This window comes from Mauremys mutica, chromosome 2 (assembly GCF_020497125.1).
Source record: "Mauremys mutica isolate MM-2020 ecotype Southern chromosome 2, ASM2049712v1, whole genome shotgun sequence".
Classification (NCBI taxonomy): domain Eukaryota; kingdom Metazoa; phylum Chordata; order Testudines; family Geoemydidae; genus Mauremys; species Mauremys mutica.
Window position 1 is genome coordinate 52,020,510 of NC_059073.1, and position 12,495 is coordinate 52,033,004.

Below are 12,495 nucleotides of genomic sequence, written 5' to 3' on the forward strand. Positions count from 1 at the left end.
TTTGTGCAGCTGGGGTTTTATTCTTCATAATTTTAAAAACAGATTTCTTACATACATAAACATATAGACACTCAGTACACAGGAGAGAGGGTATAAGAAAAATAGGACAAAGAAAAGGTGCCAGAATGAAAGTAATACTTAGAAATGCTTCTCTGTGACTCAAGTTAAAACATAAAAGACATCCATTGTGCGTCACACAAGGCATGCTGGCATTCAGCCTGGCCCTCTTGCCATGATGAGTTTTTCCTAAGAACGAAGTGTCCTTGAATAATGGGAATTATAAAATATTGAGTGTTATAACCTTAACTTTACACAAATGTATTATCTGCAGGTGAGTTAGCGAAAGAATGTATTTCAGATACTGTGGCCTATGACAGACCAAGGTCTACAAAGAGTGTGAGAGAGAGAAAGCCACAGTTGTTTGTTTTTCAAAAGAAATTCATAGATGCAATAAACATATACTTGTTAACCGTAGGTCACTCAAGAGACAAACAAAAGTAACACAATACTGCTGATACCCAGTAGGTCTGATACTGCTTCTCTGAAGTCAATGGCAAATCTGGAAGGAACTTCAGTAGGCACAAGAGTGGGTCCCTCATAAAGAAAAGAAAAGCCAAAATTACCATAATCTATTTGGTAAGAAATAGGTTCATTAAATGCCACTGGGACAATCTTCTTCTTGTCTATACCTATCCAGTTATCCTCGAAGAGGAAGGGGAAAGAGTCTCCAAGTCTAAACAGTCCCATGCTCTTCTCATTTCTCAGCAGACCTCATTGGGGTAGTGGTGGGAAAACCAGCCTTTTACAACAAACAACTTGATCTCTTAATCCTTGCTGGACTTTTGTTTTGCCATCTTGCTTTGCAAGGCTAAAGTGGTCTCTAATAATGAAGACTATGGGACAGATAGATAAGAGAGATGATGGAGAAGATGGAAATCAAGATTTCTTATCATTCCAAGATGAACGCTGCTATGATGACCCAGTCCTAGAACCTTTCTGTAGACTCAGTACTGGACCATGCTCACAGTTAAACAGATGACATAGCAGAAAGGTACTCAGCAAAGTGAAACCAGGCAAATAATCTATACCAGCTGGTACACATTGTGGGCAGATCAACTACCTCCTAAGTCACTACGAGGAGAGTGGTGCTCGAACATACTTTTATCAAGGAACTCTTATCATTTCTATTCTACTAATCAGTATTCTTATTTTATTTCATTAGGTACAGTATACATTTCTAAAGTGCTCATCCCTGTAGCATCTGATGGCTTGCCTAATACAGATAACTGGAGATTCATATGTTACAGGAAGGGGCTATGACATTTGAACCTACTATAAGGAATTACAATTACAATTCCTTATGGTACTAAACACTGAATATTCAGCATTGCCTAGAATGGCACCTGTAATTTATCAATAGCACACCTCTAGCAGTGATAGCAATGGTGGAAGCTGAAGTGTAGACAGTGTTCAGGCATTATAACCATTGTAATGTCAACCCTGCTCAAGGTTAGAAAACGTGGTGGTAAAAATGCCTGAACCCACTTGATCCCTGTCCATGCTACAGCTTCTGATGTTGCAAGGTATGGATCTGGACAGATAGTGAAATATGGTTCCCATTTTTTGAATGTTTAGATGCAGCCTTCCTGATTAACAAATAAAAAGATGTACATTCAAACAAGCCACAAGTCCTTTTTTTCACATACAAAAACTTCATAATTCTTAAAATAAATTTTAATATGCATGGTACTATCACAGTAATTGAAAATTTGATCAAATATAAAGAAATTATGGCCCTAGTGAAGTCAGTGGGCATTGTCCCTTTGATTTCAGTGGGGCTTCATCCTAAATATGTACATCTCTTGCTTTATAGAATATGAAATACCATTGGTCTTTAGAACATGTTAAATCAATGGACAGCATTCATACATAATATTATTACTGACCATCAGTAATTGTTATTAAGTTTAAATATAAAATGTAGTTTATTTATTTGCAAAATTCCCACAGGTCCTGTTTCCTGAAACAGGTCATAACTAACCTCACAACAAGGTGGTTACAACTCCCATTGACTTGGATGGGTGCAGAATCGGGGCCACAGGCAAATCTCTCTTATAGAAGTCTCAGCTAAAGTGCCTCTGTTCTTTCATCAAGAAATAGGTGTCTTGGTACCTGTCCTTCTTGGGCTCTATCTCCAATCTAACTGCTTAAAACACAGTTCTCTCTTACTGCCCAAGCCTATAGTTGTTATCTTGAAAACTCTCCTAGTATAAAACTCCTTACCTGGAACCATATTGCCTTGAAAGTTGAGTCTGGACATCAATCCTCCTCTGTGTAGCTGTTTTACAACACAAAAAGAACATCTGTGGTTTAACTTCCAGCTAAGGGAGAGTGCTTATACATTTCTTTACTAAAGGCCTACATGCTTATACATCACTGACCCCTAATGTGCAAGCCAATGCTACCTTGCAGCCTAGTTTTTCAGTAGTTTTTTCAGACCTATGATAAATACAGTAACTCCTCGCTTAACATTGTAGTTATGTTCCTGAAAAATTTGATTTTAAGTGAAACAATGTTAAGCGAATCCAATTTCCCCATAAGAATTATTGTAATTTTTTTCACCAGACCGAAGACTAATATATATATATATATATATATATATATATATGTAAATTATTTGTTTAAAACTCATACTGTGTGTGTGTAATAAATTATTTGTTTAAAACTTATAGTGTGTGTATATTACACACACAGTATAAAATTAAACAAATAATTTATTACTGGTACACAGTGATTATGGTTGTGAAGCTTGGTTGAAGTGGTGAAGTCGGAGGGTGGGATATTTCCCAGGGAATGCCTTACTGCTAAATGATGATCTAGCCATCAGCTGAGCCCTCAAGGGTTAACACTTTGTTGTTAATGTAGCCTCACACTATACAAGGCAGCCCGAATGGAGGGAGGTGAGACAACATGGCAGACAGAGATACACACCATGTGTGAGAGAGAGAGATGTGCATTGCCCCTTTAAGTACGCTGACCCCACTCTAAGTACACTGTCTTTTTAAATAGATCAGCAAGTTGAGACAGCAGCTCCTGCCAGCAAGCTTCTTCCGTCCTGAGTCCTGTTGTTTCCCCCCACACACACACTCTATGGAAATGGGGTAAGCAGGGTGTAGGAGCAGGGGGAAGGGGGATGCCCTGACATTAGCCCTCCTCTTCCCCCCCCCCCACACCCTTGCACAGCAAGCAGGAGGCTCCGGAAAGCAGCTCTGAAGCAGAGGGCAGGAGCAGCACATGGCAGTGGGGGAGGGACAACTGAACTGCCGGAACTTAGGGGAACAGGGAGCTAGTCCACCCTGGTTCCAAGCCCACACCAGCTAGCTCCAATGGACTGCTCTTCCTGCAAGCAGTGGACAAAGCAGGTGGTAGCATTGCACAACTTTAAATGAGCATGTTCTTTAATTGATCAGCAATGTGACTGTCATAAACAGTTAGTTAAGGGTTAAGGTCTCTTTTACCTGTAAAGGGTTAACAAGCAGTACCTGAGGAACACCTGACCAGAGGACCAATCAGGGACAAGATAATTTCAAATCTCTGTGGAGGGAAGTTTTTTTTTCTGTGTTCTTTTTTTTTGAGTTGAGTCTCTCTTGGGAGTTAAGGGAGTCCAGACATCTTAATCAAGTCCTTCCAGGTTTCTGCAGTACTTTTCATCTATTCAGTCTAGTGAGTATTAGAAAGGCATACTAGTATTATAAGTTTATTTCTACATTTGCAATTGTGTGTTTTGCTGAAAGAATCTCTTTATTTCTATTGCTGTTACTTTGCTTTTACTGAGAAAGAAAGGGGGAGGGGGGAATTCTTTCCAGGTTTATAGGTTAGACTCTGTGTATTGTTCCATCCTGGTATTACAGAGATAGTGTACTTTCTTTTTGTTCTTTTAATAAATTATTTTCTTTTCTTTGGACTTGGTTAATTCCTTCTCTTGTGGAAATTCAGGGGAAGGGGAGGAGGGAAGAGTGAGTTCCTCCTGGGTTTGAGTCACGGAGTTGAATCGGTGTGTATCTCTCCGGAGTAGGCTAGAAGAGAGAGGGAGGGGGGAAGTGGGCTGCTTCCCTTTGTGCTGAGATTCAGGGAGATTGAATCTGTGTTCCCAGGGGAAGTTTTTGGGGGAACAGGCAGTGTGTCAGACACTTAGAAAACTGACTGGTGGCAGCGAAAACCAGATCTAACTAGGATTTTAGTTTAGAGGAGTCCATGCAGGTCCCCATCTTGGAACCCAAAAGCTCCAAGTGGGGGAGAAGACCTATGACACAGCAATGTGACAATGAAACAATGTTAACAGGGACGACTTTAAGTGAGGAGTTACTGTAACATAATGTAGGTGATGGAAGAAAGAATGATAAGCATATCGGGCTGGCAAACAGTACAAACCTTGGTTCAAAGCCATTACTCCAACTTGATAAAAATCCAAGTCAATGGGAACCATGCTGTGACGGTTCTCGGGGTACCCAGGACCGTAAGTCACCTTGTTACCCCGTGCCACTAATGAAAGGGAGTTTTGCTTGTGTTCAATTGGGTGTTAGTCTGGTAATAGGAAACTATCAGCCACTCAAGCACTCTCCTTTGAACTATGTCAGCCCTTACTTTGCCTTGCAGGTAACCACAGGTGCACCCCAGCCCCTGAGTCCCTTTGAAGTCTCTTTGTCGTGTCCATCCTGTTATCTATTGAACATTCCCAGAAGTACCAGTCTGCTTCTCCCAAAGGAATGGTGTACACTCCAGCTTGTAAGATTCAGGTCAGGATCAGCATTTTAACATCACAGTACTGAGCTATATTTATACTGAAAAGAAGAGGAAGTTTATTATCAAAGACTCAAGATTCAAGTGATAGTGCATAAGAATACTGGAAACAAATGATTACATATAAAACAAAATCATAACATGCTTTCTAGAGACTAACCTTAACTAACAGGTTAACCTCCTGTCTAATTAATTAATGATTAATGATCTGGAGGATGGCATGGACTGCACCCCCAGCAAGTTTGCAGATGACACTAAACTGAGAGGAGTGGTAGATATGATGGAGGGTAGGGATAGGATACAGAGAGACCTAGACAAATTAGAGGACTGGACCAACAAAAATCTGATGAGGTTCAAAAAGGAAAAGTGCAGAGTCCTGCACTTAGGATGGAAGAATCCCATGCACTGTGACAGACTAGGGACTGAATGGCTAGGCAGCAGTTCTGCAGAAAAGAACCTAGGGGTTACAGTGGATGAGAAGCTGGATATGAGTCAAAAGTGTGCCCTTGTTGCCAAGAAGGCTAATGGTATTTTGGGCTGTATAAGTAGGGACACTGCCAGCAGATCGAGGGACGTGATCATTCCCCTTTATTCAGCATTGGTGAGGCCTCATCTGGAGTAATGTGTCCAGTTTTGGGCCCCACACTACAAGAAGGATGTGGAAAAAGTGGAAAGAGTCCAGCAGAGGGCAACAAAAATGATTAGGGGACCGGAGCACATGACTTATGAGGAGAGGCTGCGGGAACTGGGATTGTTGGACTAGATGACCTCCTGAGGTCTCTTCCAACCCTGATATTCTATGATTCTATGATAAAGCAGTTTATCTCACACAATGTCCTCTGAAGCCTTTACAACCAAGGTTGGCTAGAGATCCCATTTTCATGAATGGAAATGTGCTGTCCGTTTACTTCCTAGGTGCAGATTGAGTGGGTGTCTTCTTTGCCTTCTACCTGTACTCCCAAATGTTATTGTCTGTTCTCAGAGACAGGATAACTCCATGTGGCTTGTCTAGCTGTGTGCTGCTTCCCTGTTGATCCTACATCTCTTCATTAGCATTTGACTTCATATGTAAATGGGCATCTACTGTGTTAGCTGACAATGCTTAATTCACACCCTGATAAAAGTTTGACCACTGCTTTGAGGTTCACCCCCCCCTGTTAACATTAATGGTGCCTCTCACCCCTCCCGGGAGCCAGGCCATGGTTGGAGCCGGCATCCGAGCCCATGGTAGGGTGCAGTTCTGCTCCCAGCTTCACCCCCGTCTCAGCTCTGGGCCAGGAATGGAGCTGCAACTGTAGGGTGGGGACAGGGATGGGTGTGGGGCTGGGAGAGAAGGCCGCGCCTAGAGGCAGGGCTGGAACAGAGCTGGGGGCGAGGCAGGGCAAGGCTGGGTGGTGCTTCCTCCCGTACCTCCTTGAGGGCTGTCCTGGCCCACTGAGTCCCCCAGAACATTCCTCTGTGCCTCCGAAGGGGGGCACCCCCCACAATTTGGGGACCTCTTTGGTAGGAGATAAACATTTCTTACCTCTGGTCTGGAGGAAAACCTGTTTTTCATCTCTGCTAGTGATGAATGTCTTGAACAGACATATTTTCAGTATTTATACATATTTATACATAACTTTACATAGTTATGTATGGAGGCTGTTCCAGGAAGAAGGACTGCTAAGCAGAGATGGGATCCACCTATCTAGGAAGGGGAAGAGCTTATTTGGATACAGACTGGCTAACCTAGTTAGGAGGGTTCAAAGGGGGCAGGTGAACAAAGCCCACAGGTAAGTGAAGAACATGGATACCTGGGAGAAGGTTTGGAATTTGTGGGAAGCATGGGCTGTTATAGCAGGAAAAAGGAGAGACAAGACAGAACTGGGGGGTAAAATCAAATCATATCTTAGATGTTTGTATACTAATGCAAAAAGTATGGAGAATAAGCAGGAAGAACTCAAAATGCTAGTAAATAAATACAACTATGACATAGTTGGCATCACAGATACCTGGTGCGATAATACACAGGACTGGAATATTAGTATGGAAGGGTACAGCTTGCTCAGGAAGGACCAGCAGGGAAAAAAGGGAGGAGGTGTTGCCTTATATGTTAAAAATGCATACACTTGGACTGAGATTGAGATTGGAAATAAGAGACAGACTTGTTGAAAGTCTCTGGGTAAGGATAAAAGGGTAAAAATCAAGGGTGATGTCATGTAGGGGTCTACTACAGACCACCTAACCAGGAAGAAGAGGTGGATAAGACTTTTTCAAACAGCTAACAAAATCATCCAAAGCACAGGACTTGGTCGTGATGGGGGATTTCAACTACTCAGACATATGTTGGAAAAATAACACAGCAGGGCACAGATTATCCAACAAGTTCTTGGAATGTATTGGAAACATCTTTTTATTTCAGAAGGTGGAGACAGCTACTAGAAGAGAGGCTGTTCTAGATTTGATTTTGACAAATAGGGAGGAACCGGTTGAGAATTTGAAAGTGGAAGGCATGAAATGATAGAGTTGAAAAGTGATCATGAAATGATAGAGTTCATGATTCTAAGGAATGGTAGGAAGAGACCAGCAAAATAAAGACAATGGATTTCCAGAAGGCAGACTTTAGCAAACTCAGGGAGTTAGTAGGTAAGATCCCATGGGAAGCAAGTCTAAGGGGAAAAACAGTAGAAGACAGTTGGCAGTTTTCCAAAGAGACATTATTAAGGGCACAAGAGCAAATTATCCCACTGCATAAGAAAGATAGGAAGTATGGCAAGAGACCACCCTGGCTTAACCAGAAGATCTTCAGTGATCTGAAAATCAAAAAAGAGTCCTACGAAAAGTGGAAACTAGGTCAAATTACAAAGGATGAATATAAACAAATAACACAAGTATGTAGGGACAAAATTAGAAAGGCCACGGCAAAAAACGAGATAAAACTAGCTGGAGACATAAAGGATAACAAGAAAACATTCTACAAATACATTAGAAGCAAGAGGAAGACTAAGGACAGGGTAGACCCATTATTCAATGAAGGGGCGGGGGACAGTGAATAACAGAAAATGTGGAAATGGCAGAGATGCTTAATGACTTTTTTGTTTCGGATTTCACCAAGAAGGATGGTGGTGATTGGACGTCTAACATAGAGAATACCAATGAAAATGAGGTAGGATCACAAGAGGCTAAAATAGGGAAAGAACAAGTTAAAAAGTTACTTGGACAAATTAGATGTCTTCAAGTCACCAGAGCCTGATGAAATGCACCCTAGAATACTCAAGAAGCTGACTGAGGAGATATCTGAGCCATTAGCAATTATCTTGGAGAAGTTATGGAAGATGAGAGAGATTCCAGAAGACAGGAAAAGGGCAGACAGAGTGCCCATCTATAAAAAGGGAAATAAGGACAACCCAGGGAATTACAGACCAGTCAGCTTAGCTTCTGTACCCGGAAAGATAATGGAGCAAATAATTAAGCAATCAATTTGCAAACATCTAGAATATAATAAGATAAGTAACAGTCACGTGGATTTGTCAAAAACAAATTGTGTCAAACCAACCTGATAGCTTTCTTTGACAGGATAACAAGCCTTGTGGATAGGGGGGGAAGCGGCATACTTGGTATATCTTGATTTTAATAAAGCTTTTGATACTGTTCCGCATAAACAAACTAGGGAAATGCAACCTAGATGAAGCTACTATAAGGTGGGTGAAAAACTGGTTGGAAAACCATTCCCAGAGAGCAGTTATCAGTGGTTCACAGTCATGCTGAAAGGGCATAACGACTGGGGTCCTGCAATTCTGGTTCTGTTCAATATCTTTATCAATGATTTAGATAATGGCATACAGAATACATTTACAAAGTTTGCAGACGATACCAAGCTGGGAGGGGTTGCAAGGACCCCTTTGGAGGTTTGGATTAAAATTCAAAATGATCTGGACAAACTGGAGAAATGGTCTGAAGTAAATAGGTTGAAATTCAATAAGGACAAATGCAAAGTACTCCACTTAGGAAGGAAAAATCAGTTGGACACATACAAAATGGAAAATGACCTAGGAAGGAGTAGTGTGGAAAGGGATCTGGGGATCATAGTGGACCACAAGCTAAATACGAGTCAACAGTATAACGCTGTTGCAAAAAAAATATAACATCATTCTGGGCTGTATTAGCCAGAGTGTTGTAAGCAAGACACGAGAAATAATTCTTCCACTCTACTCCACTCTGATTAGGCCTCAGCTGGAGTATCATGTCCAGTTCCCGGCACCACATTTCAGGAAGGATGTGGACAAATTGGAGAGAGTCCAGAGGAGAGCAACAAAAATGATTAAAGATCTAGAAAACATAACCTATGAGGGAAGAGAAGATTGAGAGTGGACAAGATAACAGTATGTAAAAGGTTGTTACAAGGAGGAGGAAGAAAAATTGTTTTTAGCCCGAGGAAGTACAAGAAGCAATGAGTTTAAATTTCATCAAGGGAGGTTTAGGTCAGAGATTAGGAAAAACTTCCTAACTGTCAGGGTGGTTAAGCACTGGAATAAATTGCCTAGGGAGTTGTGAAATCTCCATCATTGGAGATTTTTAAGAACAGGTTAGACAAACACCTGTCATGAATGGTCTAGATAATTAGTCCTGCCAGGGGACTGGACTAGATGTCCTTAAATACAATGTCACAACAATCTTAATGACCAGTGTGACCATGGCTTTCATTTAAAAACTCAGATGGGATTCTCTGGTGAACCAGAATGTCCGTACCAGAATCAAGATATGAGGTAATTCCCCAGCCAGAACCTGTGATGATTTATCCCTCAGCCTGAGGTGATTTATCCCTCAGGTGTGTTGCAGTAGCCAATCCGTGAGCCATGACCCATTCAGATGACACCCAGGGGCAGCTATTTAATCCCACAAGAAGAGCAGCAACCCAGTCTGAACTATTCCTTTGCCTCATGGTGTTACAGACTGCCCCTGCATTCCAGCTTACATCTGCCCCTGTTCTTGTCTCAGACCTTCAACTTGCTCCTTCCCCTATCCCTATCTCATGCATTCAGCCTTCTTTTGCCAGCTGTCTGTGTACCAGCATCCACCTGCACCTGCCTGAACTGGCTCCACCCCTGCCTTGGTGAGTCGCCCTGTAACCCCCTTGCCAGTTGGCAATAAGGAATTCTTGGGTCACATGTGCACTCTGACACCCACACTGGAGGGCAGAGTTTGGATCTTAATGCATAGATGAATTTTCAGCAAATGATTGTAAATGCACAGTAAACATTGAAGTTAATTTAATGTCATAACATCCATGATAAACAGATGTTGTGATATAACCAGGAAATGCTATAGAGGGAGAAAAGCTGAAAATTAATTCCAACACGCCTAATGAACCAAAGAAGGTTAGAAGGAATTCCCCACCCCACACTCCCATTCTATTCAGTCAGAATAAGAACAAAAAAACCCCCACAGTTATGATTACCAGATATGTTGGTTTCATTTTGTATGTGTTTGTTTATTGTTGTGTGTTACTAAAACAAACATTAATTGCTGTATTTTAAGATTTTGGGTAAAATCTATCCCTCCCAGCACAAAACCTGAGTAATCTCTCTGCACAAAGCCCTTTCCAGCTTGTCCATTATTCTGAGCATCACCTTCTAGAGCACTGGGAAAGGGGTTACTGGAAATGCATCGCTCCACTGCAGTCTTCCATGGGAACCTTTGTGAAATATTGCTGAGTTCTGTGATCCTGAGAGCTAGCAAAGAGATCCAGCTCTGTAATAGCACACTGGGAAAACAATTAAAGTAAAACCTCTAGGTTCTGGAAGGTTTCTTCCCAATAGCGTCTACCCTAATCATAAGTGGGGCTAGTGCAGGAAGTCTGCTATCTACCTAATGAAATATGGCTAAGTAGTCTGTGACAGCTTCCCAGTTAGATACTTGTTACCTTCCAGTCAATATACATCCCTCGATGCACCTTTAGTAAAAAATGGTGCTAAGAAAAGGGAGACACTCAGATCAGAGCTATTAGAAATTCCAGTATCTTTGCTAAGTACCTTTGGATGATGGTGGGAATAGGCATCACTTCCTGATATGTATCAGAGGGGTAGCCGTGTTAGTCTGGTTCTGTAGAAGCAGCAAAGAATCCTGTGGCACCTTATAGACTAACAGACTTTTTGCAGCATGAGCTTTCGTGGGTGAATACCCACTTCTTCGGATGCAAGCAGTGGAAATTTCCAGGGGCAGGTGTGTATATATAAGCAAGCAAGAAGCAAGCTAGAGATAACGAGGTTAGATCAATCAGGGAGGATTAGGCCCTGTTCCAGCAGCTGAGGTGTGAAAACCAAGGGAGGAGAAACTGGTTCTGTAATTGGCAAGCCATTCACAGTCTTTGTTTAGTCCTAAACTGATGGTGTTAAATTTGCAGATGAACTGGAGCTCAGCAGTGTCTCTTTGAAGTCTGGTCCTAAAGTTTTTTTGCTGTAGGATGGCCACCTTAAAATCTGCTATTGTGTGGCCAGGGAGGTTGAAGTGTTCTCCTACAGGTTTTTGTATATTGCCATTCCTAATGTCCGATTTGTGTCCATTTATCCTTTTCCTTAGAGACTGTCCAGTTTGGCCGATGTACATAGCAGAGGGGCATTGCTGGCATATGATGGCATATATTACATTGGTGGATGTGCAGGTGAATGAACCGGTGATGGTGTGGCTGATCTGGTTAGGTCCTGTGATGGTGTTGCTGGTGTAGATATGTGGGCAGAGTTGGCATCGAGGTTTGTTGCATGGGTTGGCTCCTGAGCTAGAGTTACTATGGTGCGGTGTGCAGTTGTTGGTGAGAATATGCTTCAGGTTGGCAGGTTGTCTGTGGGCGAGGACTGGCCTGCCACCCAAGGCCTGTGAAAGTGTGGGATCATTGTCCAGGATGGGTTGTAGATCCCTGATGATGCGTTGGAGGGGTTTGAGCTGGGGACTGTATGTGATGGCCAGTGGAGTCCTGTTGGTTTCTTTCTTGGGTTTGTCTTGCAGTAGGAGGCTTCTGGGTACACATCTGGCTCTGTTGATCTGTTTCCTTATTTCCTCGTGTGGGTACTGTAGTCTTGAGAATGCTTGGTGGAGATTTTGTACGTGTTGGTCTCTGTCTGCGGGGTTAGAGCAGATACGGTTGTACCTCAGTGCTTGGCTGTAGACAATGGATCTTGTGGTGTGCCCGGGATGGAAGCTGGAGGCATGAAGGTAGGCATAGCGGTCGGTAGGTTTTCGGTATAGGGTGGTGGTAATGTGACCACCACTTATTTGCACCGTGGTGTCTAGGAAGTGGACCTCCCGTGTAGATAGGTCCAGGCTGAGGTTGATGGAGGGGTGGAAGCTGTTGAAATCATGGTGGAATTTTTCCAGAGTCTCCTTCCCATGGGTCCAGATGATGAAGATGTCATCAATGTAGCGAAGGTAGAGAAGGGGCGTGAGTGGACAGGAGCTGAGGAAGCGTTGTTCCAGGTCGGCCATAAAAATATTGGCATATTGTGGGGCCATGCGGGTGCCCATAGCGGTGCCACTGATCTGGAGATATATATTGTCGTTAAATTTGAAATAGTTGTGTGTGAGGATAAAGGCACAGAGCTCAGCAACCAGTTGTGCTGTGGCATCATCAGGGATACTGTTCCTGACAGCTTGTATTCCATCAGTGTGTGGGATGTTTGTGTAGAGAGCCTCTACATCCATGGTGGCTAGGATGGTGTTTTC

At 42.6% G+C, this 12,495-nt stretch overlaps 1 long non-coding RNA gene across 1 annotated transcript; it reads right to left on the reverse strand.

The window, feature by feature from the left end:
- Window positions 1-277: 277 nt before the first annotated feature.
- LOC123363000 lies at window positions 278-4,722 on the reverse strand. Its single transcript, XR_006576671.1, has 3 exons — window positions 4,645-4,722; window positions 2,284-2,338; window positions 278-594 (listed from the first exon to the last, which is right to left on the reverse strand). It is a non-coding gene; the product is annotated as an uncharacterized LOC123363000 (long non-coding RNA).
- Between the last annotated feature and the right edge of the window lie 7,773 nt (window positions 4,723-12,495).